Here is a 26,847-nt window from a genome sequence, read left to right as displayed (position 1 = left end):
CACAATAACAATGGCTATTGCTATTACTTATCATCATTGTTCTATTTGTATAAGTTGCAGAATCAAGCTGCCCTCATCCCGTCCCTGCCACCGCCACCCACCAAATTGGAGGACTTTGGCCAGCCCCAGGAAGAGCGGTCTGTTGGAAGAAGATATGGGTCTGTTGGAGGCGTTGGATCTGTCGGTGAAAGTGGAAGAGAAGGGTCTGTCAGACGAAAGTGAAGGATCTTATGGTTTGCCAGCTTACCAAGTGCAGGCTAAAGAAACTGTTCAACTGAAAAAAGATGCACGTTTTATTTGAATTAGAGTGACACTGAATGACCAAAGTAAATGTTAAATGTAAGAAAGTAAGTGTATAATGCAATATGTTATAACATAATAGTTTATATAATGGTATATAATAGTTGTTATTGCATGCTGGATGCTTGGAGTTGCGATTTTTCCTCCCGTTGTCCTCAGTCCCTGGAAACTGAGCATTGCACTGACGAGCTTTGTTCTGTAACTGTCTTTGTGAATGTTTTAATGTGCCCACATGAACGCAGTCAGACTGATAGCTAGTGGGATTGCTGCGCTAGGTCCTGTCTAGACTCAGAGTCTACGGAAGGCTTTTCAAAGCTGAGCTGAAGTCGGAGGCAAGCACAGCTTGCTTAGGTCTGTAGCTCTCCACCCACATCACAGATCTGATCCCCCTCTGCATAGGTAATGCCTATAATAATGATTGTTAGTATTGTTGTTGTTATTATTAGGTCAAAGTCATGTTCTTGTCTGTAGACACTTATTTTGAGAAAAGTATGTGTTTGCATTGGTGTGTAGCTCTATTTGAATGTGTTTTATTCAATAAAGCTGTTGCTGAAAAAACACATTTTCATCATTTCTTAGCACGCACTCATTTCTCGTCTGGTTTTATATATTGTCATATGTTCAGCACTGATGAAGCCCCAGTGCTAAGAGTAATAAGCCACGTCTACTTTGAATACAGAGACAAGATTAGGCCGTACTGAATTCAAACATATTCAACATTTTATTAGTTTTTAATGTTCCCTCCTCCCTGCTTCAGTCCCATTGTTGGCTGTGGGAATAGTGGAGATGTGGGGAAGTAACGCTGCTATCAATCTTCAGAGGTGGAGAGCCTCAGAGGTCAATCTGGCATAAAACTTACATTGTCTGTAGATACTTATTTTGAGAAAAGTACGTGTTTACATTGGTGTATATGTAGTAAACTTTATTTCAGACCCAGGGGGATCCATATCAAAATAAGAACATATACAAACACAAAAATACAAAATACACAAATAATAAAATTAAAAATAAAGCCTTCCACAATGTTCAGTGTCTAGTATACAGACATGTTCGCCAATGGTTCCACAATCTGGAGGGGAATCTGACAGAACTACGTACAGGGTTTGCCAAAACAGAGATTATGTCATTTTCTGACTCAGACACCCTACACATAAATCTATACAATATATATATATATATATATATATATATATATATATATATACAGTATAGTGAGATTTGAATGTGTTTATTCAATAAAGCTGTGGCTAAAAAAACACTCCAGTCCGTCTGTTTGGTTAATGTTTGCAGCAATCATGTTACCAAAATGGACACAATGGCCAACCAGATTGTGTTGCATGGTGAATATTTCGCCACACGGTGGCACTGTTGCCTAAGCTCTGGGGCATAGCTTAGGCAACAGTGCCACCGTGTGGCGAAATATTCATTTACATAACATGTAACAGAGCTCCCATCAAGGCTGTGGCTCTTTTAAATGTATTAGCTGTTAGTTATTGTTCAAGTAACGTTTTCGTATTAGCACTTACTCAGTTCTCATCTGGTTTTATCTATTTTTATATGTTCAGCACTAATGAAGCCCCAGTGTTAAGAGTAATAAGCCATATCTACTTTGAATACAAAGGCAAAAGTAGGCCATACTGAATTCAAACATTTTTTATTTATTTTTATTTCCCTCCCCCATGCTTCAGTCTCATTGTTGGCTGTGGGAATAGTGGATACGTGGTGAATCAAAGCTGTCCTCCTGTCCATCCCAGTGAGGCTCGAGCAGCCCGCTCAGGTGGAGAGCGTCAGAGGTCAAGCTGGCACACAACTTACACAACTTGGCCACGAGGGGGCGGCAACACGCTGCTCTCCGTGTCAACGGGCCGGGTTAACAGGAGACCAGGCGCTGCCGTTTTTGTTCGGCTTATAACGTTTGACAGGAAGGTGCCAGAGCTATGGCAGCTAGACCTACCCCCCCAAAAGCCCTTACTGGCTTCCCAGTGGTGCCAAGCAATAGTCCGTACGACCTTCCCCTCCGGAGATATTATCAAAAACGGGTCTATTTCCTGGTTAAATTGCATAAATTAACGTCAAGCGAAAGCGAGGAACTCTGGGTAACCGCACCATGGATTAAGGGAGTGGGACACATTGGGTCCTTATATAGAGCATGTGGCGCTGATTGGAGCTCATGTTAGGCAGCGGTCAGGTTCAGGCCAGGGCCCGGAAGAAGTGTGTCGGCGGTAGCCGTGGAGGTCAAAGAACAGACGTCAGCTTGCACAGCTTACTGGGGCTAGGGAGGAAGTGTGTGTGAGTGTGTGAGAACACACAAGCGTTAAGTGCAAATAATGTGTATGGAGACAGCAGAATGAACACAACACACAGGTGGACCACACTCACACACACACACACACACACAACACACGCTGCACACACACTGTCATTCACCTCGCTGTAACACACACACACACACACACACACACACCACACACACACACACACACACAATACACACGCATGGGGGTGCACATACATACATAAACCATGCAAAGGTAAGTACACTACATTACACCAGTACACATACACACATACACACCACATACACAACACACACACAGTACACTACATACACAGTAACATAGACAGTACACACACAGACACATACATGACACCTGGACTCAATTCACACCTGGTCACTTTATCACTCAGTACTGGACTCAACACTGACACTTTAATGATAGGTGATGGTCTTTCTTTGTTTAATGACAAAGACTTATATTTGTTATTATTGTTATTTGGTGTCTTTATACTGTCTTTTTCTTTTTCATTTCTTTTCTGGGCTAAAAGGCTGCGAAATTCAATACAAAGAAGTCCAAGTCTAAGCACGCACGCACGCACGCGCGCGCACACACACACACACACACACACACATTTCATGACGTTTTTGGTTGTTAGGGTGGCGGTTAACACATGGCTCGAAATTGAAGTAGTCATTGTTTAAGAAGTCGTGTGTGGGTCGTTTGCATGTCATTTAACACACTAACGCAAGATGAGAAGCACCTGCTTGGTCTGTACGTCATCTGAATTAAATGATGTACTGAGATGTATCAATTAACTTGGCCTAATTTGATGTGAGCCAGTCAATCCATAGATCAAAAACAACAACAACAACGTTCTGTTGTGCTGTTGTTTCCATGTGCAGAGAGCAGGTCAGGAGAGGATGGAGGGCGAGGAGGCTCCAGCCACAGCCCAGACTGGGCCAGAACTGAGCTGGACGTACTCTACAAGCTGTCCCACAGACGGTAAGGGTGTTATCCAATTGATCCATGGGCATCGGTGTATTTCTGCATCATCAGAACTAATTCTTGGCTTAAATGTGGGTCTGAAATTCCTCTGGATTTTTAGGCTAACTGGAGCTCAGACGACAGTTTCAAACGTCTCGTTCTACTCTCTGCTCTGTGTTTTCTCCCTGATGTGTTTCACCTGTTGTTAGGAGGAGGAGGAGCAGGAGGAGGGGAAAAAGACGCCGACGCCGTACTAGGGGAACAGGAGGAGGAGGAGGAGGAGGAGGAGGAGGAGAGAGGAGGAAGAGGGGCTCCTTCAGACAGACCCAGAGAACCAAAAGTGAGTCATTTTCAGTTCATTCGCACCTTTTCATTTTCCTTGTTAAATGGTTGAAAAAAACCTTGATCTTTTCCAACTATGGGGTGGAGTCCGTCATCCGTTTCTTCACTCTACACATGGGTGGTACTCGCCTGATTTAGCGTTAGTCATCTGGTTAAGTTTGAAGCTGATTGGAGCGCAAAATGACACTTTCTAGCATTAAAGAGTTCCACACCTGCAACCCGGGTCTCTTTGCATTGAAATAAATATGAAGGTGGGCCTCCTGCAATTGTAATAAACTGGTAAAGTACTTTTAAATAAATGCGTTTGGACTACATCATTAAATTCTCTCCTATTTGTCGATGAATTTAACGTTCTTCTTTTCTTCTTGGGGAGAAAGGTGGCAGATTGAGACGATGTCGGCCCGGCGCCTCGCCAATTCTCTGCCCCGCACCGGACGCAGACTTCACCCCCGTGGCCTCAGACAACACCAAAGCTCTCCTGAGCTGGAGGTGTACACATAGCACGGCAGGCCCAGGATGGCGACATCCTTGCAGAGGCTCCCAAAGGAGATGGAGGGAGGTTTGCTCCTCAACACGCTGACCTTCATGTCCTGCGTGGCCTTTATCCAGAATGGAGCCTACGTAGACCATGTGCATCTTCAAAATCTTTGCCACCAAATGGGCCTTGCCGCAGGCCAGACTGCAGCAGCTGCTGATCCCGGGGAAACTCACCCTGGACAAAGTGAAGAATGAGGATTTGGAGGCTGCGTCAGACTGTCCCCTACAAGGTTTGTTTTGATATGTTCATGTGGTTCTTTGTTTCTTTTTGGTGGTTGCTTTTTCCCAAGCACTGTCTGTTTTTTTTATAAAGGCGCTGTGCAAATGAAGCTTTTCAAATTACTATTGCCACAATAACAATGGCTATTGCTATTACTTATCATCATTGTTCTATTTGTATAAGTTGCAGAATCAAGCTGCCCTCATCCCGTCCCTGCCACCGCCACCCACCAAATTGGAGGACTTTGGCCAGCCCCAGGAAGAGCGGTCTGTTGGAAGAAGATATGGGTCTGTTGGAGGCGTTGGATCTGTCGGTGAAAGTGGAAGAGAAGGGTCTGTCAGACGAAAGTGAAGGATCTTATGGTTTGCCAGCTTACCAAGTGCAGGCTAAAGAAACTGTTCAACTGAAAAAAGATGCACGTTTTATTTGAATTAGAGTGACACTGAATGACCAAAGTAAATGTTAAATGTAAGAAAGTAAGTGTATAATGCAATATGTTATAACATAATAGTTTATATAATGGTATATAATAGTTGTTATTGCATGCTGGATGCTTGGAGTTGCGATTTTTCCTCCCGTTGTCCTCAGTCCCTGGAAACTGAGCATTGCACTGACGAGCTTTGTTCTGTAACTGTCTTTGTGAATGTTTTAATGTGCCCACATGAACGCAGTCAGACTGATAGCTAGTGGGATTGCTGCGCTAGGTCCTGTCTAGACTCAGAGTCTACGGAAGGCTTTTCAAAGCTGAGCTGAAGTCGGAGGCAAGCACAGCTTGCTTAGGTCTGTAGCTCTCCACCCACATCACAGATCTGATCCCCCTCTGCATAGGTAATGCCTATAATAATGATTGTTAGTATTGTTGTTGTTATTATTAGGTCAAAGTCATGTTCTTGTCTGTAGACACTTATTTTGAGAAAAGTATGTGTTTGCATTGGTGTGTAGCTCTATTTGAATGTGTTTTATTCAATAAAGCTGTTGCTGAAAAAACACATTTTCATCATTTCTTAGCACGCACTCATTTCTCGTCTGGTTTTATATATTGTCATATGTTCAGCACTGATGAAGCCCCAGTGCTAAGAGTAATAAGCCACGTCTACTTTGAATACAGAGACAAGATTAGGCCGTACTGAATTCAAACATATTCAACATTTTATTAGTTTTTAATGTTCCCTCCTCCCTGCTTCAGTCCCATTGTTGGCTGTGGGAATAGTGGAGATGTGGGGAAGTAACGCTGCTATCAATCTTCAGAGGTGGAGAGCCTCAGAGGTCAATCTGGCATAAAACTTACATTGTCTGTAGATACTTATTTTGAGAAAAGTACGTGTTTACATTGGTGTATATGTAGTAAACTTTATTTCAGACCCAGGGGGATCCATATCAAAATAAGAACATATACAAACACAAAAATACAAAATACACAAATAATAAAATTAAAAATAAAGCCTTCCACAATGTTCAGTGTCTAGTATACAGACATGTTCGCCAATGGTTCCACAATCTGGAGGGGAATCTGACAGAACTACGTACAGGGTTTGCCAAAACAGAGATTATGTCATTTTCTGACTCAGACACCCTACACATAAATCTATACATATATATATATATATATATATATATATATATATATATATATACAGTATAGTGAGATTTGAATGTGTTTATTCAATAAAGCTGTGGCTAAAAAAACACTCCAGTCCGTCTGTTTGGTTAATGTTTGCAGCAATCATGTTACCAAAATGGACACAATGGCCAACCAGATTGTGTTGCATGGTGAATATTTCGCCACACGGTGGCACTGTTGCCTAAGCTCTGGGGCATAGCTTAGGCAACAGTGCCACCGTGTGGCGAAATATTCATTTACATAACATGTAACAGAGCTCCCATCAAGGCTGTGGCTCTTTTAAATGTATTAGCTGTTAGTTATTGTTCAAGTAACGTTTTCGTATTAGCACTTACTCAGTTCTCATCTGGTTTTATCTATTTTTATATGTTCAGCACTAATGAAGCCCCAGTGTTAAGAGTAATAAGCCATATCTACTTTGAATACAAAGGCAAAAGTAGGCCATACTGAATTCAAACATTTTTTATTTATTTTTATTTTCCCTCCCCCATGCTTCAGTCTCATTGTTGGCTGTGGGAATAGTGGATACGTGGTGAATCAAAGCTGTCCTCCTGTCCATCCCAGTGAGGCTCGAGCAGCCCGCTCAGGTGGAGAGCGTCAGAGGTCAAGCTGGCACACAACTTACACAACTTGGCCACGAGGGGGCGGCAACACGCTGCTCTCCGTGTCAACGGGCCGGGTTAACAGGAGACCAGGCGCTGCCGTTTTTGTTCGGCTTATAACGTTTGACAGGAAGGTGCCAGAGCTATGGCAGCTAGACCTACCCCCCCAAAAGCCCTTACTGGCTTCCCAGTGGTGCCAAGCAATAGTCCGTACGACCTTCCCCTCCGGAGATATTATCAAAAACGGGTCTATTTCCTGGTTAAATTGCATAAATTAACGTCAAGCGAAAGCGAGGAACTCTGGGTAACCGCACCATGGATTAAGGGAGTGGGACACATTGGGTCCTTTATATAGAGCATGTGGCGCTGATTGAACTGAGCTCATGTGTAGGCTGCGGTCAGGATTCAGGCCAGGGCCCGGAAGAAGTTGTGTCGGCGGTAGCCGTGCTTTTGCCAAGAAGAACACGGCTACGTCAGCTTGCACACGGCTCTCCCCACACTTTTAATTCGAACTTTTCGGTACTTTGGTGTGGGTAAAACACAAGCGTTAAGTGCAAATAATGTGTATGGAGACAGCAGAATGAACAGCAATATTTCAGGTGGACCACTCTCTCACGTGTCTGCACGATAAACAACACACGCTGCTCTGGCGAAAGCTGTCATTCACCTCGCTGTAAGTCAGTTAGGTTACCCGAGGCACGAAACTTGATTTAGGTTACCAGGGGCACGGAGCTTTGGCGGGTGCGGATGGGGGGTTTAGTCCGAGGGGGGGGTGCTTAAGTTCGGGTACACAGGTTCGCCCGGTGCGCAAGGTTCTGGAGGGTTGGGACTGGGGCTGTGGGAGTCTGGGGGGGGGGGCTGGGCTGGACTGGCAGAGCTCGGACCGCTGACGGCGCGTCCTCACCGCGGTAAAGTAGAGGTGGTGGTGGGGGGGGAGAGAGGGGGGGGGGGGGAGATAACGGAGACTAGGACCGGAGGCAGCGCGCGAGTTTGCAGCAGGTCTGCCCGCTCAAGGCGCGCTCTTCCTGGGGTAAAATGAACCGCGAGGGACCGGAGAGAGGGACAGGTGGGAGAGGGGGGAATTGGCAGCAGCTGTCCCCGCCCAAGGCGCGCTCTTCCTGGGGTAAAATGAACCGCGAGGGACCGGAGAGAGGGACAGGTGGGAGAGGGGGGAATTGGCAGCAGCTGTCCCCGCCAAAGGCGCGCTCTTCCTGGGTTAAAATGAGATGAGTTTATATCAGAAATAACCCCAGTTAAAAGCACAAAGGAAGATTCTTTTTCCCCCCCCTTAATCAGAGAAAGTCAACACATATGTACTCTGATTAAGGCACCAGTGACCAGTCACAAAATAATACTTTGCATATATTTGCTTCAGCGTGCACATGTAAGAAACGCCGTCATTGCCGTTGTGCACACACACACACACACCCACACACACACACACACACACACACACACACACACACAATACATACATGCATACATACATACATACATACATACATACATGCAAACATACAGTACGCATACATAGATACACACAGTACACATACACACATACACACACACAGTACACATACACACACACAGTACACATACATACACACAGTAGACATACACACAGTACACACACAGACATACATACATGCACACCTGGACTTCAATTCACACCTGGTCCCTTTATCACTTCAGTACTGGACTCAACACTGACACTTTAATGATAGTTGATGGTCTTTTCTTTGTTTATTTGACAAATGTTCTCATATTTGTTATTATTGTTACTTTGTTGTCTTTATACTGTCTTTTTTCTATTTTTTCATTTATTTTTCTCTTGCTAAAAGTGCGGCTGCAAATTTCAATACAGAGGAGTCCAAGTCTAAGCACGCACGCACACACACACAGAGACAGAGAGATACAGAGAGCCAGAGACTCCATGGATACACACAGTATCACATGTGTAGCCTTTGTAGCAAGATTTCACACAATTTTTCTAAGTGTCAGAGGGTGCGGTGTCCCCGGCGGCCACCAGAGGGACGGCAACATCAGAGCTGCTCTCTGTAGCAAAGGACGTGTACATATGTGTAACTGCTCGTAGCAAGGGCCTGCAGGATAGAGGGTTGAAGCAGAAGTGCACCCCGGGGGCACTTTTTCTCTGGCCTGTAACTTTTGACGTGAAGGTGCCAGAGGCGAGGCAGTTAGACGCACCCCCCAAAAGCACTTACTGGCTTTCCAGTGGTGCCGAGCACAAGTCTGTGCGGGTTACGGTTAGGGCCAGGCGAGGGTTGTTTTAGCCAGTTTGCACCCATTTGCATCTTTTTGGGCCTTATGGAGCAGGCTGAGAGCCCTGGAGGTCAGAGGCCAGACTCAGAGCCAGTTGCTGGGCCTCAGCAGGGAGCATGTGGGTGCTGGAGGGTGTTAACCCAGCCTCAGTCCTGGTTATTGGGGCTTAGAGTGGAGGCCTGTAGCCATGGAGGTCAAAGGTCAGACCCAGAGCCAGTTACTGGGCCTAGGGAGGGAGTGTGTGTGAGTGAGTGAGAGACACACACACACACACACACACACACACACACACAATACATACATGCATACATACATACATACATGCAAACATACAGTACGCATACATAGATACACACAGTACACATACACACATACACACACACAGTACACATACACACACACAGTACACATACATACACACAGTAGACATACACACAGTACACACACAGACATACATACATGCACACCTGGACTTCAATTCACACCTGGTCCCTTTATCACTTCAGTACTGGACTCAACACTGACACTTTAATGATAGTCGATGGTCTTTTCTTTGTTTATTTGACAAATGTTCTCATATTTGTTATTGTTGTTACTTTGTTGTCTTTATACTGTCTTTTTTCTATTTTTTCATTTATTTTTCTCTTGCTAAAAGTGCGGCTGCAAATTTCAATACAGAGGAGTCCAAGTCTAAGCACGCACGCACACACACACAGAGACAGAGAGATACAGAGAGCCAGAGACTCCATGGATACACACAGTATCACATGTGTAGCCTTTGTAGCAAGATTTCACACAATTTTTCTAAGTGTCAGAGGGTGCGGTGTCCCCGGCGGCCACCAGAGGGACGGCAACATCAGAGCTGCTCTCTGTAGCAAAGGACGTGTACATATGTGTAACTGCTCGTAGCAAGGGCCTGCAGGGTTAGGATAGAGGGTTGAAGCAGAAGTGCACCCCGGGGGCACTTTTTCTCTGGCCTGTAACTTTTGACGTGAAGGTGCCAGAGGCGAGGCAGTTAGACGCACCCCCCCAAAAGCACTTACTGGCTTTCCAGTGGTGCCGAGCACAAGTCTGTGCGGGTTACGGTTAGGGCCAGGCGAGGGTTGTTTTAGCCAGTTTGCACCCATTTGCATCTTTTTGGGCCTTATGGAGCAGGCTGAGAGCCCTGGAGGTCAGAGGCCAGACTCAGAGCCAGTTGCTGGGCCTCAGCAGGGAGCATGTGGGTGCTGGAGGGTGTTAACCCAGCCTCAGTCCTGGTTATTGGGGCTTAGAGTGGAGGCCTGTAGCCATGGAGGTCAAAGGTCAGACCCAGAGCCAGTTACTGGGCCTAGGGAGGGAGTGTGTGTGAGTGAGTGAGAGACACACACACACACACACACACACACACACACACAATACATACATGCATACATACATACATACATGCAAACATACAGTACGCATACATAGATACACACAGTACACATACACACATACACACACACAGTACACATACACACACACAGTACACATACATACACACAGTAGACATACACACAGTACACACACAGACATACATACATGCACACCTGGACTTCAATTCACACCTGGTCCCTTTATCACTTCAGTACTGGACTCAACACTGACACTTTAATGATAGTCGATGGTCTTTTCTTTGTTTATTTGACAAATGTTCTCATATTTGTTATTGTTGTTACTTTGTTGTCTTTATACTGTCTTTTTTCTATTTTTTCATTTATTTTTCTCTTGCTAAAAGTGCGGCTGCAAATTTCAATACAGAGGAGTCCAAGTCTAAGCACGCACGCACACACACACAGAGACAGAGAGATACAGAGAGCCAGAGACTCCATGGATACACACAGTATCACATGTGTAGCCTTTGTAGCAAGATTTCACACAATTTTTCTAAGTGTCAGAGGGTGCGGTGTCCCCGGCGGCCACCAGAGGGACGGCAACATCAGAGCTGCTCTCTGTAGCAAAGGACGTGTACATATGTGTAACTGCTCGTAGCAAGGGCCTGCAGGGTTAGGATAGAGGGTTGAAGCAGAAGTGCACCCCGGGGGCACTTTTTCTCTGGCCTGTAACTTTTGACGTGAAGGTGCCAGAGGCGAGGCAGTTAGACGCACCCCCCCAAAAGCACTTACTGGCTTTCCAGTGGTGCCGAGCACAAGTCTGTGCGGGTTACGGTTAGGGCCAGGCGAGGGTTGTTTTAGCCAGTTTGCACCCATTTGCATCTTTTTGGGCCTTATGGAGCAGGCTGAGAGCCCTGGAGGTCAGAGGTCAGACTCAGAGCCAGTTGCTGGGCCTCAGCAGGGAGCATGTGGGTGCTGGAGGGTGTTATCCCAGCCTCAGTCCTGGTTATTGGGGCTTAGAGTGGAGGCCTGTAGCCATGGAGGTCAAAGGTCAGACCCAGAGCCAGTTACTGGGCCTAGGGAGGGAGTGTGTGTGAGTGAGTGAGAGACACACACACACACACACACACACACACACACACACACACACACACACACACACACACACACACCATACATGCATGCATGCATGCATACATACATACATACATACATGCAAACATACAGTACACATACATAGATACACACATACACACACACAGTACACATACACACACACACAGTACACATACATACACACAGTAGACATACACACACACACACAGACATACATACACACACACACACACACACACAATAAATACATACATACATACATACATACATACATACATGCAAACATACAGTACACATACATAGATACACACACACAGTACACATACACACACACAGTACACATACATACACACAGTAGACATACACACAGTACACACACAGACATACATACATGCACACCTGGACTTCAATTCACACCTGGTCACTTTATCACTTCAGTACTGGACTCAACACTGACACTTTAATGATAGTTGATGGTCTTTTCTTTGTTTATTTGACAAATGTTCTTATATTTGTTATTATTGTTATTTTGTTGTCTTTATACTGTCTTTTTTCTATTTTTTCATTTCTTTTTCTCTTGCTAAAAGTGCTGCTGGAAATTTCAATACAAAGAAGTCCAAGTCTAAGCACGCACGCGCGCGCGCACACACACACACACACACACACACACAAGTTACATTGTGTAACTTGCTCTGTGTTTCACCTGTTGTTAGGAGGAGGAGGAGGAGCAGGAGGAGGGGAAAAAGACGCCGACGCCGTACTAGGGGAACAGGAGGAGGAGGAGGAGGAGGAGGAGAGAGGAGGAAGAGGGGCTCCTTCAGACAGACCCAGAGAACCAAAAGTGAGTCATTTTCAGTTCATTCGCACCTTTTCATTTTCCTTGTTAAATGGTTGAAAAAAACCTTGATCTTTTCCAACTATGGGGTGGAGTCCGTCATCCGTTTCTTCACTCTACACATGGGTGGTACTCGCCTGATTTAGCGTTAGTCATCTGGTTAAGTTTGAAGCTGATTGGAGCGCAAAATGACACTTTCTAGCATTAAAGAGTTCCACACCTGCAACCCGGGTCTCTTTGCATTGAAATAAATATGAAGGTGGGCCTCCTGCAATTGTAATAAACTGGTAAAGTACTTTTAAATAAATGCGTTTGGACTACATCATTAAATTCTCTCCTATTTGTCGATGAATTTAACGTTCTTCTTTTCTTCTTGGGGAGAAAGGTGGCAGATTGAGACGATGTCGGCCCGGCGCCTCGCCAATTCTCTGCCCCGCACCGGACGCAGACTTCACCCCCGTGGCCTCAGACAACACCAAAGCTCTCCTGAGCTGGAGGTGTACACATAGCACGGCAGGCCCAGGATGGCGACATCCTTGCAGAGGCTCCCAAAGGAGATGGAGGGAGGTTTGCTCCTCAACACGCTGACCTTCATGTCCTGCGTGGCCTTTATCCAGAATGGAGCCTACGTAGACCATGTGCATCTTCAAAATCTTTGCCACCAAATGGGCCTTGCCGCAGGCCAGACTGCAGCAGCTGCTGATCCCGGGGAAACTCACCCTGGACAAAGTGAAGAATGAGGATTTGGAGGCTGCGTCAGACTGTCCCCTACAAGGTTTGTTTTGATATGTTCATGTGGTTCTTTGTTTCTTTTTGGTGGTTGCTTTTTCCCAAGCACTGTCTGTTTTTTTTTATAAAGGCGCTGTGCAAATGAAGCTTTTCAAATTACTATTGCCACAATAACAATGGCTATTGCTATTACTTATCATCATTGTTCTATTTGTATAAGTTGCAGAATCAAGCTGCCCTCATCCCGTCCCTGCCACCGCCACCCACCAAATTGGAGGACTTTGGCCAGCCCCAGGAAGAGCGGTCTGTTGGAAGAAGATATGGGTCTGTTGGAGGCGTTGGATCTGTCGGTGAAAGTGGAAGAGAAGGGTCTGTCAGACGAAAGTGAAGGATCTTATGGTTTGCCAGCTTACCAAGTGCAGGCTAAAGAAACTGTTCAACTGAAAAAAGATGCACGTTTTATTTGAATTAGAGTGACACTGAATGACCAAAGTAAATGTTAAATGTAAGAAAGTAAGTGTATAATGCAATATGTTATAACATAATAGTTTATATAATGGTATATAATAGTTGTTATTGCATGCTGGATGCTTGGAGTTGCGATTTTTCCTCCCGTTGTCCTCAGTCCCTGGAAACTGAGCATTGCACTGACGAGCTTTGTTCTGTAACTGTCTTTGTGAATGTTTTAATGTGCCCACATGAACGCAGTCAGACTGATAGCTAGTGGGATTGCTGCGCTAGGTCCTGTCTAGACTCAGAGTCTACGGAAGGCTTTTCAAAGCTGAGCTGAAGTCGGAGGCAAGCACAGCTTGCTTAGGTCTGTAGCTCTCCACCCACATCACAGATCTGATCCCCCTCTGCATAGGTAATGCCTATAATAATGATTGTTAGTATTGTTGTTGTTATTATTAGGTCAAAGTCATGTTCTTGTCTGTAGACACTTATTTTGAGAAAAGTATGTGTTTGCATTGGTGTGTAGCTCTATTTGAATGTGTTTTATTCAATAAAGCTGTTGCTGAAAAAACACATTTTCATCATTTCTTAGCACGCACTCATTTCTCGTCTGGTTTTATATATTGTCATATGTTCAGCACTAATGAAGCCCCAGTGCTAAGAGTAATAAGCCACGTCTACTTTGAATACAGAGACAAGATTAGGCCGTACTGAATTCAAACATATTCAACATTTTATTAGTTTTTAATGTTCCCTCCTCCCTGCTTCAGTCCCATTGTTGGCTGTGGGAATAGTGGAGATGTGGGGAAGTAACGCTGCTATCAATCTTCAGAGGTGGAGAGCCTCAGAGGTCAATCTGGCATAAAACTTACATTGTCTGTAGATACTTATTTTGAGAAAAGTACGTGTTTACATTGGTGTATATGTAGTAAACTTTATTTCAGACCCAGGGGGATCCATATCAAAATAAGAACATATACAAACACAAAAATACAAAATACACAAATAATAAAATTAAAAATAAAGCCTTCCACAATGTTCAGTGTCTAGTATACAGACATGTTCGCCAATGGTTCCACAATCTGGAGGGGAATCTGACAGAACTACGTACAGGGTTTGCCAAAACAGAGATTATGTCATTTTCTGACTCAGACACCCTACACATAAATCTATACAATATATATATATATATATATATATATATATATATATATATACAGTATAGTGAGATTTGAATGTGTTTATTCAATAAAGCTGTGGCTAAAAAAACACTCCAGTCCGTCTGTTTGGTTAATGTTTGCAGCAATCATGTTACCAAAATGGACACAATGGCCAACCAGATTGTGTTGCATGGTGAATATTTCGCCACACGGTGGCACTGTTGCCTAAGCTCTGGGGCATAGCTTAGGCAACAGTGCCACCGTGTGGCGAAATATTCATTTACATAACATGTAACAGAGCTCCCATCAAGGCTGTGGCTCTTTTAAATGTATTAGCTGTTAGTTATTGTTCAAGTAACGTTTTCGTATTAGCACTTACTCAGTTCTCATCTGGTTTTATCTATTTTTATATGTTCAGCACTAATGAAGCCCCAGTGTTAAGAGTAATAAGCCATATCTACTTTGAATACAAAGGCAAAAGTAGGCCATACTGAATTCAAACATTTTTTATTTATTTTTATTTTCCCTCCCCCATGCTTCAGTCTCATTGTTGGCTGTGGGAATAGTGGATACGTGGTGAATCAAAGCTGTCCTCCTGTCCATCCCAGTGAGGCTCGAGCAGCCCGCTCAGGTGGAGAGCGTCAGAGGTCAAGCTGGCACACAACTTACACAACTTGGCCACGAGGGGGCGGCAACACGCTGCTCTCCGTGTCAACGGGCCGGGTTAACAGGAGACCAGGCGCTGCCGTTTTTGTTCGGCTTATAACGTTTGACAGGAAGGTGCCAGAGCTATGGCAGCTAGACCTACCCCCCCAAAAGCCCTTACTGGCTTCCCAGTGGTGCCAAGCAATAGTCCGTACGACCTTCCCCTCCGGAGATATTATCAAAAACGGGTCTATTTCCTGGTTAAATTGCATAAATTAACGTCAAGCGAAAGCGAGGAACTCTGGGTAACCGCACCATGGATTAAGGGAGTGGGACACATTGGGTCCTTTATATAGAGCATGTGGCGCTGATTGAACTGAGCTCATGTGTAGGCTGCGGTCAGGATTCAGGCCAGGGCCCGGAAGAAGTTGTGTCGGCGGTAGCCGTGCTTTTGCCAAGAAGAACACGGCTACGTCAGCTTGCACACGGCTCTCCCCACACTTTTAATTCGAACTTTTCGGTACTTTGGTGTGGGTAAAACACAAGCGTTAAGTGCAAATAATGTGTATGGAGACAGCAGAATGAACAGCAATATTTCAGGTGGACCACTCTCTCACGTGTCTGCACGATAAACAACACACGCTGCTCTGGCGAAAGCTGTCATTCACCTCGCTGTAAGTCAGTTAGGTTACCCGAGGCACGAAACTTGATTTAGGTTACCAGGGGCACGGAGCTTTGGCGGGTGCGGATGGGGGGTTTAGTCCGAGGGGGGGGTGCTTAAGTTCGGGTACACAGGTTCGCCCGGTGCGCAAGGTTCTGGAGGGTTGGGACTGGGGCTGTGGGAGTCTGGGGGGGGGGGCTGGGCTGGACTGGCAGAGCTCGGACCGCTGACGGCGCGTCCTCACCGCGGTAAAGTAGAGGTGGTGGTGGGGGGGGAGAGAGGGGGGGGGGGGGGAGATAACGGAGACTAGGACCGGAGGCAGCGCGCGAGTTTGCAGCAGGTCTGCCCGCTCAAGGCGCGCTCTTCCTGGGGTAAAATGAACCGCGAGGGACCGGAGAGAGGGACAGGTGGGAGAGGGGGGAATTGGCAGCAGCTGTCCCCGCCCAAGGCGCGCTCTTCCTGGGGTAAAATGAACCGCGAGGGACCGGAGAGAGGGACAGGTGGGAGAGGGGGGAATTGGCAGCAGCTGTCCCCGCCAAAGGCGCGCTCTTCCTGGGTTAAAATGAGATGAGTTTATATCAGAAATAACCCCAGTTAAAAGCACAAAGGAAGATTCTTTTTCCCCCCCCTTAATCAGAGAAAGTCAACACATATGTACTCTGATTAAGGCACCAGTGACCAGTCACAAAATAATACTTTGCATATATTTGCTTCAGCGTGCACATGTAAGAAACGCCGTCATTGCCGTTGTGCACACACACACACACACACACACACACACACACACACACACACACACACACACACACAATACATACATGCATACATACATACATACATACATACATACATGCAAACATACAGTACGCATACATAGATACACACAGTACACATACACACATACACACACACAGTACACATACACACACACAGTACACATACATACACACAGTAGACATACACACAGTACACACACAGACATACATACATGCACACCTGGACTTCAATTCACACCTGGTCCCTTTATCACTTCAGTACTGGACTCAACACTGACACTTTAATGATAGTTGATGGTCTTTTCTTTGTTTATTTGACAAATGTTCTCATATTTGTTATTATTGTTACTTTGTTGTCTTTATACTGTCTTTTTTCTATTTTTTCATTTATTTTTCTCTTGCTAAAAGTGCGGCTGCAAATTTCAATACAGAGGAGTCCAAGTCTAAGCACGCACGCACACACACACAGAGACAGAGAGATACAGAGAGCCAGAGACTCCATGGATACACACAGTATCACATGTGTAGCCTTTGTAGCAAGATTTCACACAATTTTTCTAAGTGTCAGAGGGTGCGGTGTCCCCGGCGGCCACCAGAGGGACGGCAACATCAGAGCTGCTCTCTGTAGCAAAGGACGTGTACATATGTGTAACTGCTCGTAGCAAGGGCCTGCAGGATAGAGGGTTGAAGCAGAAGTGCACCCCGGGGGCACTTTTTCTCTGGCCTGTAACTTTTGACGTGAAGGTGCCAGAGGCGAGGCAGTTAGACGCACCCCCCCAAAAGCACTTACTGGCTTTCCAGTGGTGCCGAGCACAAGTCTGTGCGGGTTACGGTTAGGGCCAGGCGAGGGTTGTTTTAGCCAGTTTGCACCCATTTGCATCTTTTTGGGCCTTATGGAGCAGGCTGAGAGCCCTGGAGGTCAGAGGCCAGACTCAGAGCCAGTTGCTGGGCCTCAGCAGGGAGCATGTGGGTGCTGGAGGGTGTTAACCCAGCCTCAGTCCTGGTTATTGGGGCTTAGAGTGGAGGCCTGTAGCCATGGAGGTCAAAGGTCAGACCCAGAGCCAGTTACTGGGCCTAGGGAGGGAGTGTGTGTGAGTGAGTGAGAGACACACACACACACACACACACACACACACACAATACATACATGCATACATACATACATACATGCAAACATACAGTACGCATACATAGATACACACAGTACACATACACACATACACACACACAGTACACATACACACACACAGTACACATACATACACACAGTAGACATACACACAGTACACACACAGACATACATACATGCACACCTGGACTTCAATTCACACCTGGTCCCTTTATCACTTCAGTACTGGACTCAACACTGACACTTTAATGATAGTCGATGGTCTTTTCTTTGTTTATTTGACAAATGTTCTCATATTTGTTATTGTTGTTACTTTGTTGTCTTTATACTGTCTTTTTTCTATTTTTTCATTTATTTTTCTCTTGCTAAAAGTGCGGCTGCAAATTTCAATACAGAGGAGTCCAAGTCTAAGCACGCACGCACACACACACAGAGACAGAGAGATACAGAGAGCCAGAGACTCCATGGATACACACAGTATCACATGTGTAGCCTTTGTAGCAAGATTTCACACAATTTTTCTAAGTGTCAGAGGGTGCGGTGTCCCCGGCGGCCACCAGAGGGACGGCAACATCAGAGCTGCTCTCTGTAGCAAAGGACGTGTACATATGTGTAACTGCTCGTAGCAAGGGCCTGCAGGGTTAGGATAGAGGGTTGAAGCAGAAGTGCACCCCGGGGGCACTTTTTCTCTGGCCTGTAACTTTTGACGTGAAGGTGCCAGAGGCGAGGCAGTTAGACGCACCCCCCCAAAAGCACTTACTGGCTTTCCAGTGGTGCCGAGCACAAGTCTGTGCGGGTTACGGTTAGGGCCAGGCGAGGGTTGTTTTAGCCAGTTTGCACCCATTTGCATCTTTTTGGGCCTTATGGAGCAGGCTGAGAGCCCTGGAGGTCAGAGGTCAGACTCAGAGCCAGTTGCTGGGCCTCAGCAGGGAGCATGTGGGTGCTGGAGGGTGTTATCCCAGCCTCAGTCCTGGTTATTGGGGCTTAGAGTGGAGGCCTGTAGCCATGGAGGTCAAAGGTCAGACCCAGAGCCAGTTACTGGGCCTAGGGAGGGAGTGTGTGTGAGTGAGTGAGAGACAGACACACACACACACACACACACACACACACACACACACACACACACACACACACACCATACATGCATGCATGCATGCATACATACATACATACATACATGCAAACATACAGTACACATACATAGATACACACATACACACACACAGTACACATACACACACACACAGTACACATACATACACACAGTAGACATACACACAGTACACACACAGACATACATACACACACACACACACACACACACAATAAATACATACATACATACATACATACATACATACATGCAAACATACAGTACACATACATAGATACACACACACAGTACACATACACACACACAGTACACATACATACACACAGTAGACATACACACAGTACACACACAGACATACATACATGCACACCTGGACTTCAATTCACACCTGGTCACTTTATCACTTCAGTACTGGACTCAACACTGACACTTTAATGATAGTTGATGGTCTTTTCTTTGTTTATTTGACAAATGTTCTTATATTTGTTATTATTGTTATTTTGTTGTCTTTATACTGTCTTTTTTCTATTTTTTCATTTCTTTTTCTCTTGCTAAAAGTGCTGCTGGAAATTTCAATACAAAGAAGTCCAAGTCTAAGCACGCACGCGCGCGCGCACACACACACACACACACACACACAAGTTACATTGTGTAACTTGCTCTGTGTTTCACCTGTTGTTAGGAGGAGGAGGAGGAGCAGGAGGAGGGGAAAAAGACGCCGACGCCGTACTAGGGGAACAGGAGGAGGAGGAGGAGGAGGAGGAGAGAGGAGGAAGAGGGGCTCCTTCAGACAGACCCAGAGAACCAAAAGTGAGTCATTTTCAGTTCATTCGCACCTTTTCATTTTCCTTGTTAAATGGTTGAAAAAAACCTTGATCTTTTCCAACTATGGGGTGGAGTCCGTCATCCGTTTCTTCACTCTACACATGGGTGGTACTCGCCTGATTTAGCGTTAGTCATCTGGTTAAGTTTGAAGCTGATTGGAGCGCAAAATGACACTTTCTAGCATTAAAGAGTTCCACACCTGCAACCCGGGTCTCTTTGCATTGAAATAAATATGAAGGTGGGCCTCCTGCAATTGTAATAAACTGGTAAAGTACTTTTAAATAAATGCGTTTGGACTACATCATTAAATTCTCTCCTATTTGTCGATGAATTTAACGTTCTTCTTTTCTTCTTGGGGAGAAAGGTGGCAGATTGAGACGATGTCGGCCCGGCGCCTCGCCAATTCTCTGCCCCGCACCGGACGCAGACTTCACCCCCGTGGCCTCAGACAACACCAAAGCTCTCCTGAGCTGGAGGTGTACACATAGCACGGCAGGCCCAGGATGGCGACATCCTTGCAGAGGCTCCCAAAGGAGATGGAGGGAGGTTTGCTCCTCAACACGCTGACCTTCATGTCCTGCGTGGCCTTTATCCAGAATGGAGCCTACGTAGACCATGTGCATCTTCAAAATCTTTGCCACCAAATGGGCCTTGCCGCAGGCCAGACTGCAGCAGCTGCTGATCCCGGGGAAACTCACCCTGGACAAAGTGAAGAATGAGGATTTGGAGGCTGCGTCAGACTGTCCCCTACAAGGTTTGTTTTGATATGTTCATGTGGTTCTTTGTTTCTTTTTGGTGGTTGCTTTTTCCCAAGCACTGTCTGTTTTTTTTTATAAAGGCGCTGTGCAAATGAAGCTTTTCAAATTACTATTGCCACAATAACAATGGCTATTGCTATTACTTATCATCATTGTTCTATTTGTATAAGTTGCAGAATCAAGCTGCCCTCATCCCGTCCCTGCCACCGCCACCCACCAAATTGGAGGACTTTGGCCAGCCCCAGGAAGAGCGGTCTGTTGGAAGAAGATATGGGTCTGTTGGAGGCGTTGGATCTGTCGGTGAAAGTGGAAGAGAAGGGTCTGTCAGACGAAAGTGAAGGATCTTATGGTTTGCCAGCTTACCAAGTGCAGGCTAAAGAAACTGTTCAACTGAAAAAAGATGCACGTTTTATTTGAATTAGAGTGACACTGAATGACCAAAGTAAATGTTAAATGTAAGAAAGTAAGTGTATAATGCAATATGTTATAACATAATAGTTTATATAATGGTATATAATAGTTGTTATTGCATGCTGGATGCTTGGAGTTGCGATTTTTCCTCCCGTTGTCCTCAGTCCCTGGAAACTGAGCATTGCACTGACGAGCTTTGTTCTGTAACTGTCTTTGTGAATGTTTTAATGTGCCCACATGAACGCAGTCAGACTGATAGCTAGTGGGATTGCTGCGCTAGGTCCTGTCTAGACTCAGAGTCTACGGAAGGCTTTTCAAAGCTGAGCTGAAGTCGGAGGCAAGCACAGCTTGCTTAGGTCTGTAGCTCTCCACCCACATCACAGATCTGATCCCCCTCTGCATAGGTAATGCCTATAATAATGATTGTTAGTATTGTTGTTGTTATTATTAGGTCAAAGTCATGTTCTTGTCTGTAGACACTTATTTTGAGAAAAGTATGTGTTTGCATTGGTGTGTAGCTCTATTTGAATGTGTTTTATTCAATAAAGCTGTTGCTGAAAAAACACATTTTCATCATTTCTTAGCACGCACTCATTTCTCGTCTGGTTTTATATATTGTCATATGTTCAGCACTAATGAAGCCCCAGTGCTAAGAGTAATAAGCCACGTCTACTTTGAATACAGAGACAAGATTAGGCCGTACTGAATTCAAACATATTCAACATTTTATTAGTTTTTAATGTTCCCTCCTCCCTGCTTCAGTCCCATTGTTGGCTGTGGGAATAGTGGAGATGTGGGGAAGTAACGCTGCTATCAATCTTCAGAGGTGGAGAGCCTCAGAGGTCAATCTGGCATAAAACTTACATTGTCTGTAGATACTTATTTTGAGAAAAGTACGTGTTTACATTGGTGTATATGTAGTAAACTTTATTTCAGACCCAGGGGGATCCATATCAAAATAAGAACATATACAAACACAAAAATACAAAATACACAAATAATAAAATTAAAAATAAAGCCTTCCACAATGTTCAGTGTCTAGTATACAGACATGTTCGCCAATGGTTCCACAATCTGGAGGGGAATCTGACAGAACTACGTACAGGGTTTGCCAAAACAGAGATTATGTCATTTTCTGACTCAGACACCCTACACATAAATCTATACAATATATATATATATATATATATATATATATATATATATACAGTATAGTGAGATTTGAATGTGTTTATTCAATAAAGCTGTGGCTAAAAAAACACTCCAGTCCGTCTGTTTGGTTAATGTTTGCAGCAATCATGTTACCAAAATGGACACAATGGCCAACCAGATTGTGTTGCATGGTGAATATTTCGCCACACGGTGGCACTGTTGCCTAAGCTCTGGGGCATAGCTTAGGCAACAGTGCCACCGTGTGGCGAAATATTCATTTACATAACATGTAACAGAGCTCCCATCAAGGCTGTGGCTCTTTTAAATGTATTAGCTGTTAGTTATTGTTCAAGTAACGTTTTCGTATTAGCACTTACTCAGTTCTCATCTGGTTTTATCTATTTTTATATGTTCAGCACTAATGAAGCCCCAGTGTTAAGAGTAATAAGCCATATCTACTTTGAATACAAAGGCAAAAGTAGGCCATACTGAATTCAAACATTTTTTATTTATTTTTATTTTCCCTCCCCCATGCTTCAGTCTCATTGTTGGCTGTGGGAATAGTGGATACGTGGTGAATCAAAGCTGTCCTCCTGTCCATCCCAGTGAGGCTCGAGCAGCCCGCTCAGGTGGAGAGCGTCAGAGGTCAAGCTGGCACACAACTTACACAACTTGGCCACGAGGGGGCGGCAACACGCTGCTCTCCGTGTCAACGGGCCGGGTTAACAGGAGACCAGGCGCTGCCGTTTTTGTTCGGCTTATAACGTTTGACAGGAAGGTGCCAGAGCTATGGCAGCTAGACCTACCCCCCCAAAAGCCCTTACTGGCTTCCCAGTGGTGCCAAGCAATAGTCCGTACGACCTTCCCCTCCGGAGATATTATCAAAAACGGGTCTATTTCCTGGTTAAATTGCATAAATTAACGTCAAGCGAAAGCGAGGAACTCTGGGTAACCGCACCATGGATTAAGGGAGTGGGACACATTGGGTCCTTTATATAGAGCATGTGGCGCTGATTGAACTGAGCTCATGTGTAGGCTGCGGTCAGGATTCAGGCCAGGGCCCGGAAGAAGTTGTGTCGGCGGTAGCCGTGCTTTTGCCAAGAAGAACACGGCTACGTCAGCTTGCACACGGCTCTCCCCACACTTTTAATTCGAACTTTTCGGTACTTTGGTGTGGGTAAAACACAAGCGTTAAGTGCAAATAATGTGTATGGAGACAGCAGAATGAACAGCAATATTTCAGGTGGACCACTCTCTCACGTGTCTGCACGATAAACAACACACGCTGCTCTGGCGAAAGCTGTCATTCACCTCGCTGTAAGTCAGTTAGGTTACCCGAGGCACGAAACTTGATTTAGGTTACCAGGGGCACGGAGCTTTGGCGGGTGCGGATGGGGGGTTTAGTCCGAGGGGGGGGTGCTTAAGTTCGGGTACACAGGTTCGCCCGGTGCGCAAGGTTCTGGAGGGTTGGGACTGGGGCTGTGGGAGTCTGGGGGGGGGGGCTGGGCTGGACTGGCAGAGCTCGGACCGCTGACGGCGCGTCCTCACCGCGGTAAAGTAGAGGTGGTGGTGGGGGGGGAGAGAGGGGGGGGGGGGGGAGATAACGGAGACTAGGACCGGAGGCAGCGCGCGAGTTTGCAGCAGGTCTGCCCGCTCAAGGCGCGCTCTTCCTGGGGTAAAATGAACCGCGAGGGACCGGAGAGAGGGACAGGTGGGAGAGGGGGGAATTGGCAGCAGCTGTCCCCGCCCAAGGCGCGCTCTTCCTGGGGTAAAATGAACCGCGAGGGACCGGAGAGAGGGACAGGTGGGAGAGGGGGGAATTGGCAGCAGCTGTCCCCGCCAAAGGCGCGCTCTTCCTGGGTTAAAATGAGATGAGTTTATATCAGAAATAACCCCAGTTAAAAGCACAAAGGAAGATTCTTTTTCCCCCCCCTTAATCAGAGAAAGTCAACACATATGTACTCTGATTAAGGCACCAGTGACCAGTCACAAAATAATACTTTGCATATATTTGCTTCAGCGTGCACATGTAAGAAACGCCGTCATTGCCGTTGTGCACACACACACACACACCCACACACACACACACACACACACACACACACACACACACAATACATACATGCATACATACATACATACATACATACATACATGCAAACATACAGTACGCATACATAGATACACACAGTACACATACACACATACACACACACAGTACACATACACACACACAGTACACATACATACACACAGTAGACATACACACAGTACACACACAGACATACATACATGCACACCTGGACTTCAATTCACACCTGGTCCCTTTATCACTTCAGTACTGGACTCAACACTGACACTTTAATGATAGTTGATGGTCTTTTCTTTGTTTATTTGACAAATGTTCTCATATTTGTTATTATTGTTACTTTGTTGTCTTTATACTGTCTTTTTTCTATTTTTTCATTTATTTTTCTCTTGCTAAAAGTGCGGCTGCAAATTTCAATACAGAGGAGTCCAAGTCTAAGCACGCACGCACACACACACAGAGACAGAGAGATACAGAGAGCCAGAGACTCCATGGATACACACAGTATCACATGTGTAGCCTTTGTAGCAAGATTTCACACAATTTTTCTAAGTGTCAGAGGGTGCGGTGTCCCCGGCGGCCACCAGAGGGACGGCAACATCAGAGCTGCTCTCTGTAGCAAAGGACGTGTACATATGTGTAACTGCTCGTAGCAAGGGCCTGCAGGATAGAGGGTTGAAGCAGAAGTGCACCCCGGGGGCACTTTTTCTCTGGCCTGTAACTTTTGACGTGAAGGTGCCAGAGGCGAGGCAGTTAGACGCACCCCCCCAAAAGCACTTACTGGCTTTCCAGTGGTGCCGAGCACAAGTCTGTGCGGGTTACGGTTAGGGCCAGGCGAGGGTTGTTTTAGCCAGTTTGCACCCATTTGCATCTTTTTGGGCCTTATGGAGCAGGCTGAGAGCCCTGGAGGTCAGAGGCCAGACTCAGAGCCAGTTGCTGGGCCTCAGCAGGGAGCATGTGGGTGCTGGAGGGTGTTAACCCAGCCTCAGTCCTGGTTATTGGGGCTTAGAGTGGAGGCCTGTAGCCATGGAGGTCAAAGGTCAGACCCAGAGCCAGTTACTGGGCCTAGGGAGGGAGTGTGTGTGAGTGAGTGAGAGACACACACACACACACACACACACACACACACACAATACATACATGCATACATACATACATACATGCAAACATACAGTACGCATACATAGATACACACAGTACACATACACACATACACACACACAGTACACATACACACACACAGTACACATACATACACACAGTAGACATACACACAGTACACACACAGACATACATACATGCACACCTGGACTTCAATTCACACCTGGTCCCTTTATCACTTCAGTACTGGACTCAACACTGACACTTTAATGATAGTCGATGGTCTTTTCTTTGTTTATTTGACAAATGTTCTCATATTTGTTATTGTTGTTACTTTGTTGTCTTTATACTGTCTTTTTTCTATTTTTTCATTTATTTTTCTCTTGCTAAAAGTGCGGCTGCAAATTTCAATACAGAGGAGTCCAAGTCTAAGCACGCACGCACACACACACAGAGACAGAGAGATACAGAGAGCCAGAGACTCCATGGATACACACAGTATCACATGTGTAGCCTTTGTAGCAAGATTTCACACAATTTTTCTAAGTGTCAGAGGGTGCGGTGTCCCCGGCGGCCACCAGAGGGACGGCAACATCAGAGCTGCTCTCTGTAGCAAAGGACGTGTACATATGTGTAACTGCTCGTAGCAAGGGCCTGCAGGATAGAGGGTTGAAGCAGAAGTGCACCCCGGGGGCACTTTTTCTCTGGCCTGTAACTTTTGACGTGAAGGTGCCAGAGGCGAGGCAGTTAGACGCACCCCCCAAAAGCACTTACTGGCTTTCCAGTGGTGCCGAGCACAAGTCTGTGCGGGTTACGGTTAGGGCCAGGCGAGGGTTGTTTTAGCCAGTTTGCACCCATTTGCATCTTTTTGGGCCTTATGGAGCAGGCTGAGAGCCCTGGAGGTCAGAGGTCAGACTCAGAGCCAGTTACTGGGCCTCAGCAGGGAGCATGTGGGTGCTGGAGGGGTTATCCCAGCCTCAGTCCTGGTTATTGGGGCTTAGAGTGGAGGAGCCAGAGCAAAGGTCAGACCCAGACCTACCACCCCAAAGGGAGTTACTGGAGTGAGTGAGAGACACACACACACACACACACACACACACCACACCACACACACACACACACACACACACACAACAGTTATTTCCACACAAATTGCACAAATTACACCAAGCACAAAGCGACAGCAACTTGGATAACCGAACACATTTAAGGGAGTTGACAAGTTTTATATAGAGCAGTGGCGCTGATTGAACTGAGCTCATGTTAGGCTGCGGTCAGGAGTTCAGGCCAGGGCGGAAGAAGTTGTTCGGCGGTAGCAGTGTTTTGCCAAGAAGAACATACGTCAGTTGCACACGGCTGGCTGCCACACTTTTAAC

General features: G+C 45.8%; 3 long non-coding RNA genes across 3 annotated transcripts in view; all 3 read left to right on the top strand.

Moving 5' to 3' along the window:
• The window catches only part of LOC116684018 (uncharacterized), a 1,772-nt gene extending 965 nt beyond the window's left edge, over positions 1 to 807 (top strand). The window contains exon 3 of the long non-coding RNA XR_004330749.1: positions 55 to 807. This is a non-coding gene — a long non-coding RNA (uncharacterized LOC116684018). The remainder of the gene's footprint in view (positions 1 to 54) is intronic.
• Positions 808 to 3,577: 2,770 nt separating this feature from the next.
• Positions 3,578 to 5,598, top strand: LOC116684017 (uncharacterized). The gene is made up of 3 exons (XR_004330748.1): positions 3,578 to 3,903; positions 4,283 to 4,672; positions 4,846 to 5,598. It is a non-coding gene; the product is annotated as an uncharacterized LOC116684017 (long non-coding RNA).
• A 14,253-nt stretch (positions 5,599 to 19,851) lies between these two features.
• Positions 19,852 to 21,674, top strand: LOC116684012 (uncharacterized). The gene is made up of 3 exons (XR_004330743.1): positions 19,852 to 19,945; positions 20,325 to 20,714; positions 20,889 to 21,674. It is a non-coding gene; the product is annotated as an uncharacterized LOC116684012 (long non-coding RNA).
• Positions 21,675 to 26,847: the final 5,173 nt, after the last annotated feature.

Source organism: Etheostoma spectabile, unplaced genomic scaffold, assembly GCF_008692095.1.
Source record: "Etheostoma spectabile isolate EspeVRDwgs_2016 unplaced genomic scaffold, UIUC_Espe_1.0 scaffold00019182, whole genome shotgun sequence".
NCBI lineage: Eukaryota > Metazoa > Chordata > Actinopteri > Perciformes > Percidae > Etheostoma > Etheostoma spectabile.
The sequence above is the reverse complement of the archived record's forward strand: the minus strand, read 5'-3'. Positions and strand labels throughout refer to the sequence as shown.